Here is a 6,837-nt window from a genome sequence, read left to right on the forward strand (position 1 = left end):
CTACATTCCCCCTGTACAAGAAACTTTTAAAGTCCCAATCATGGGACTTAGGGGGTTAGTTCAATGTTCTGCCAGGTCTTCTCTGACTTTGCCTATAGATTCTTTGACAACTCTTGAATGATTTATATAGAAACAACACTCTTTTCTTAGTGCAGTATAGAGTCTTCCGTGTTGTAAGAAGATTAAGTCTAGGCCTTTCTTATTTTTTAATACTACTTCTACTAAAGAAGTCAAGGACTCTTGCAGATGAGGGATTGAGTCTCTTAGTCTTTCAATACTTATGTCTATAGCTGCTTTCAAAGCTCTGTAGTGCTGCTCTTGCAGAACTAAGGAGGAAACACCTGTTCTGACACTGCTTAACTCTAATCTTAGAGGTACGGTCAATGTAGGGGCAGGTATGGGCTTACATTTAACTCTAACAAGGCTGTCGCTGAAACGTATGAGGACATCTTCTTCAGAGTGGTAAGTTAACCTGGGGATTAATTGAACCAAGACACAAAAGTTTCTCTTATGCACGCAGGGAGTCTCTGCGGAGCAAGTCTACTACTTATTACTACTTATTAGAGGGAGGTATATAATATTTACTAATTACAGTTGAACATTTTCTCACTTCATAGAGGGCAAAAAGGGAGAAGAGCTATCTAGTTACTGCCAGTCTCTGAAGTTAATTTAATGTCTCTTTTAGGGTTCTATTAGTCTTATCTGACCTGAACTCTGGGGTCTGTATAGACAATGTAATTTCTAATCGGCTTCTAGTACTTTAGCTGAACTCTCACTTACTTTGGAAATGAAGGCGCGTCTGTAAAGACTAACAGATATTTGTAACTATATTTTCTGGGTTTTACTTCTGAAAAGTCTAATTCTCAGCAGGCACTCAGTTGATTTATTTTCTCATCTTGCAACCTGGGTCTAGCTGCATTGGTGAGCTAGCACACTTTACAGGCGGCAACAATGTGCTTAATCTTGGAGTTAGCATTACGAATCTTGATCTCTGCTTTTCTCAAGAGATCTTGCATTTTACAAATGCTTATGTGAGTGGACTGATGCATTTCTTCTTTCTTCTTTATGAGGTGTCACGGTCAGATGTTTGACTTAGTGTAGGTCGGCCTTGGTGTAAGGCTGGTCCTCAGGCAAGGCGGTGTCTCCTGTGTAAGGCAACTGAGTCACTAGGGGTACATTGACTTTTAAGCAGTTTTCTCTGGCCCTCTGGTCAGCTAAGTTGTTGCCTCTGGCAACAGGCGTGTTCTCTTGTTTACTTCATGGAGGTCTTGCATGGGCCGACAGTCAAATAGAGAGGGGTTTACTGCAAGTGGGTGTTCCAGGATGGTTGGCACAGTTTAGGAAATGTTACCAGCCACTAGTTAACGTCAGGGTTCAGCTGTGCCAGTTTTTGGTGTAGCTGATATTCTTCTTCAAGATTTACAGTCAACACCTGAATGAGCTCTTTTCTACTTTCAGGGTTACTCTGGGCTCGGGAAGGGGCACTGAACTCTATTTCTCTTAGTCACTCTATTTATCAACAGCCAGGATTTCTCTGCACTCACTCTTACTCCGTCTGTCTCTTGCAGTTCTCTTGGCTTTACTGCAGTAATGGCCAGCAAGACTCAAGCTAGATTCTGAGTCTGGTGACTTTTTGACTTTACTTGTTTTTCTTCTGCTATTTCTCTATGTTTGTACACTTTCTCAGCTATTATTACTAAATCTTGGATACTTTCTGTAACTTCTTTCTAACCTATGGAGCTGTCTGATTAACAGCTTCTTTAATCTCAGTTGCTTCTGGATCTATAGGAGTATACTTGCAGAAGGCTTCTTGAAACTTTTCTAAAAATGCAGCGGGGCTCTCATCTGGCTTCTGCTGCACATTTCCTACTTTGGCCAAATTAGTGGGCTTTTTGCAGTCACTTTTAGACCTCTCAACAGAGCCTGGCAGTAGGTCTGGAGTCTCTTCTCACCTTCTGTCATGTTGACATTCTAGTCTAGTCTGGACAACGAGAGAAACGTTCTAATGATGTCAGCATTTGTGGTGAGTTGCTTATTATTACCAGGAACTAATTTCCTGGCCTCTGTCTGGATTCTTTCTCGCTCATGGTGAGCTGACAATAATTCTAAGGTCATTTTAACTTTCTAAGTCTTAAACTTTACACTTCTAAACATCTTCTAAACAAAATCAACTCTTCTACTATTTGCCATCTTTTCTTACTTACATACTAGACTCTGTCTACATGCCTCTCAACTAGCCTGTCATTGGGGTTGTTAACAGGTTACATCTTACTCTTCTCAATTCATCATGCCTTTTTCTCTCAACTTCTCTTCATTGCCTCACATTCTGGACTTTGTATCTTCTTTCCTTCTCTGATTTACATTCTACAATCTGACTTGAATACTATACTGCTATCGATTTACTTTCTGAGGTCTATCCTGGTTTTTAGTTTGGAAACTGCTGATTTTGCCTTCTCTTTTATTTTTGTATTCTAACTTATATTAAACTCTTTGAACACAGCCTCTCAGGGAGGTGCTTCTTGTAATTCTATTGCCAATTTTTGTGTTTAGCCTATGAACTCGACCTTGCACTTAATGCAAAGAAGCTCAGCCTTATTCTCAGCTCTGCAGAGAGCAATCTCTCTTTTGATTGCCATTCTGGTCTGCCTTTCCTTTTTACTTCTCTTTTTTTTCTCTCTCTCTCTCTATTTTTATAATGCTTTCTTCTAATACTGTCTTCAATTTCATTTGACATTTCTTTCAGCACGGACACTCAGCCTGGTATTATCTTCTAACACTTACACAGCATATCTACTTTTGTATTCCACCATCTTTTCTCTCTTTGCCTTACTCTTCAAGTGTCTCTCAGCTACTTTCTGTAAATCACTCGGATGAATTGAATATTCTTGTCTAGGATCTACTCTCTTCCTGATCTTTCTTCTATACTGCCTAACAAAATACAGTCTGATTTTCTTCAGATATATTGTATTGTATCTCTTTCCATTGGAACTAATCTTGATTTACGACTCTTCGCACTTGACTGAGAGTCTTGATCAGTAGTCATCATTCTAGCTACCTTTTCAGCTACATCTACTTGCTCGCTGTTAATCCTGTCCTCAGTACTTCTCTCTTATTCCTGTCTTGTCTGATGCTTCTATATCTCTAAACTAAGAAACACTATCTTCTCATGCTTCTAATTTCTCTATTGTCCTTTATAATGACTTCCCTTACCCCTGGGAAATGAAGGAGAAACTTCTCCTGCTGGGTGATAGAATGGTACCATTGAAATGATATTCACATGTTGGTATAGGATCAGGCAACATTGTGTCACTATTTTGGCTGCACATCACTTTTAACTCTCCGGAGGATTGCTGCCAACATATAAAAATTACTACTACTGGTCTTATGAACACTAAATACTAATTAAGGGCTGGAGGTGGATACAGCAGTGTGGAGAGATCCAGCCTCTCAGGACACCAGGAGATTCTCTCAGCAACCTTGAGCCTCATCGGGAGCGCGAGTGGGCCCTAAAGTACCTGGGATGTGGGGTGAAGGCCTGGAGTACACTCATGCTCTGATATGCCTGCCCTCCCGTCTAATGGGGGACAGACTCTGCCGGCTGTTGGGGGCCACATGGGCAAGGTTTGGCATTGAAGGCAAGGTGCAGGAGAGAACATTGCTACGACTTGTACTTACTTAGCTAGACTTAAACTGCTTCCATGTTGGTGGATACCTTCTTTAGCCATGAGGACACAACACTTTTCCTTCAGCTCTAAGATCTACCCCCACAGTGGAACCTGGTCTTGGTCTGTCTCTTTGCCTTCTGCCTCAAAGGGCTGTAGTTAAGATACTAAAAAAGCAGTCTTAGTGCCCAGATCAGAGGACAGGACACAAGTAGACTCAGGACTTACTCTTAAGATTATAAGACAAAGGAACTTTATCTTGACTCTATACACACACACATACACAGGGCCCAGTGGTCATTATTTTGCCTCTGTGTCATTTCTACTAGCTCAGTATTGAGTAAATTATGTGGCAACTGGTCAGAAATGATACTTTTCAACTTTTCAAATGATTCCTACTGGGTCTTAGATCCTACTAAAAACTTTCAGAAACATTTCAGTCTGGCAATGTGGGGAAGGATATGCAGCTGGCTGGCTATCAATCAAGGACTTAAGTTAGAACAATGACACTGAGTGTGGAGGTTCACTTGTCTCTGTCTCTTACTTAACTCTGAAACTGATACTCAACCAAGGAAAAGCTAAATAATACTCTTCTCCTGCACTGGGGAGAGAAAGTTTTCTCTGGAACACTCAAGTTCGCTCTCTGCGCACGCTGTAGTGGGACTGAGGCTTCTGCTGCTTCAACAATAAGCTCTGACCTCAGGGCAGGAGGGTAGTCTGCAGCTCTGGTTCAGGGGCAGGAAAATGCTCCACAGGCCTCCGCCGTGCAGGGGGGAGGGAGCTGTACACCCGGCGCTTAGCCTTCCTTCACTGACTTTGGCTGCCAGTGCCAATACGATGCTGCTCTGTAGAGGGGGGGCGAGGAGGAGGAGAGTGGGCAAGTCAAAGGAGATTGGGCAGCTGGCTTCTCGTCACGCCACACATACTCGCTGGATCCAGTTGCTTAGCAGCGGGTGTTGGGTGGGGCGTGGGTCTCCCACGACTTGAGCTCTTTGGCTGCCGGCGGCAGCGGTAACATCGGGCAGTCTAGCTTGGCGGGCGTGTCCAGGCGGGGTGAGCACGTGCTGGCCCCGTCATGGGGGAGGGGAGACGCACAAAGACTGGAGTTTCCGGTGAGCACGCGGGGTGCGTGGAGGAGCTGGCAGACTTCTGCCTACGCGCCGGGATGGAAGGGGTGCACGTGCCTGAGACGAGTGCGTGCGCGGGCCTCTCCAATCGCGACCGCTGAGAGGAGCGTGTGCGGGACCGTGCGCAGGCAGTGGTTGAGCTCGACACGAACGACGCGAGGCATCTTTCTCCTGAGCTCCCTGGCCGCCGGCTGCTAAGCAGAGGTTACTGAGTGGCATGCCCTGGCAGCGGGAGCGCCACTCCAGACCAGCTGTAGGGGTGCCGAGAGGCAGGACTTCCACGGTCCTGGTTCAAGGGGGGGAGGGGCCCGCCCAGAGGCTCGAGCAGACACGGCGGAAGGATATAGCTAGAGGCAGGCTGACTCAGGCCGCACTGGAGTCTGGGCGGCAGCTAGAGAGGTACTGAACTCACAGGCAGATTGCAGATCCCAGCCTCGGTGATGCTCGGACCACTGTAGCCCTCTTTGGCCCCAAGACTCCACAGCCAGCAGTGCCTAACTCTCTCCCCCAAGAACTCACACTTTTAGAAACAGTTACGACAAGTCTAAGACGTGAGTATGATCAGATATACATCAACTTAGGAAAAACATGAGGTAAGGTTGGGTGAAAACAGGGGAGTTCACTCTCACTACATTCGCTTATCCATTCACACAATGACAGCACTCCGCCAACTTGGAGGCAGAGTTAAAAAAAAAACAAAAACATATGGTGGCAGCTCACGCTGCACCCGCGGGAGCTACCCGCTTCACCTTTCAGATGCACAGACACAGACCTGGGGGCTCTCCGTCCCCCTCCCTTATAAGAGAGCCAGAACGTTTTCCAAGACTCCCTCCTGGTAGCATAATGGCACATCCGCCTAGGCTTTTTTCCGGCCTCAGACTGAAACTTGAGCTCACCGAAAAACAGACAGACAGACAGAATGGCCACTTATATACACAGACTTACTGGCCAGATGCAACCCTCTGGTTCCAGAGGTCCTGGGGGTTTTTGGGGATCCCGGATGGGCACCCCGTCTGCAGGGTTTTTATAGAGTTTTTAAACAGCTCAAGTTTCACAGCTTTACAATCTTTGGATTGGTTAATGATTGGCAAACTATGAGATGTTACAGTTTAATTGGTCAGGACTGGTGGTCTTTGTTCTTAGGCTATGGAAAAGGAAAACATCTGGCCTCTGGCCTTGAGCTGCCTGGCTATATATTATTTTCTTGGAGCTAGAGGACGTGCTAAAGCTTATATAGGAAATGAATTCTTCTCTTTGGTCCTACAGTACCCTCAATATGGACTTAATGGACTATTCAGCCATGTAGATAGCTCTCAGTTCATGGACACGTTGGACATATCTGCCATGTAGCTAGAACACTGTACATGGAAATGTTGCAATACTCTGCCATGTAGCTTGCTCTCTGTATACGGACATTTTGGACTCGTCTGCCATGTAGCTAGCTGTCTATACATGGATATGTTGTACTGATCTGCCATGTAGGTAGCTCTCAGTATATGTACATTTTGGGCACATCTGCCATTTGGCTAGAACTCTGTATGTGGAAATGTTACACTACTCTGCCATGTAGCTAGCTCTCTGTATATAGATAAGTTGGATTCATGTGTCTGGCAGCTAGAACTCTGTATATGGAAATGTTGAACTACCCTGCCATGTAGCTAACTCTCTTTATATGTGCATGGATATTTGGACTGATCTGCCAAGTAGGTAGCTCTCTGTATATTAACATATTGGACGTGTCTGCCATGTAGGTGGCTCTTAGTATATGGACACGATGGACACATCTCCCATTTAGCTAGTACTCTGAATATGGGCATGTTGGACTACTCGGCCATGTAGCCAGCTCTCAGTATAAAGACATGTTGGACACATCTGCCATTTGGCTAGAACACTGTATATGGAAATGTTGTACTACTGTGCCATGAAGCTAACTCTCTGTATATGGACAAGTAGGACTCATCCACCTTGCAGGTAGAACTCTGTATATGGAAATGTTGCAGTAACCTACCATGTAGCTAGCTCTCTCTATATGAACATTTTGGACTCGT

This window comes from Chrysochloris asiatica, unplaced genomic scaffold, assembly GCF_000296735.1.
Source record: "Chrysochloris asiatica unplaced genomic scaffold, ChrAsi1.0 scaffold00152, whole genome shotgun sequence".
In the NCBI taxonomy this organism is placed as follows: domain Eukaryota; kingdom Metazoa; phylum Chordata; class Mammalia; order Afrosoricida; family Chrysochloridae; genus Chrysochloris; species Chrysochloris asiatica.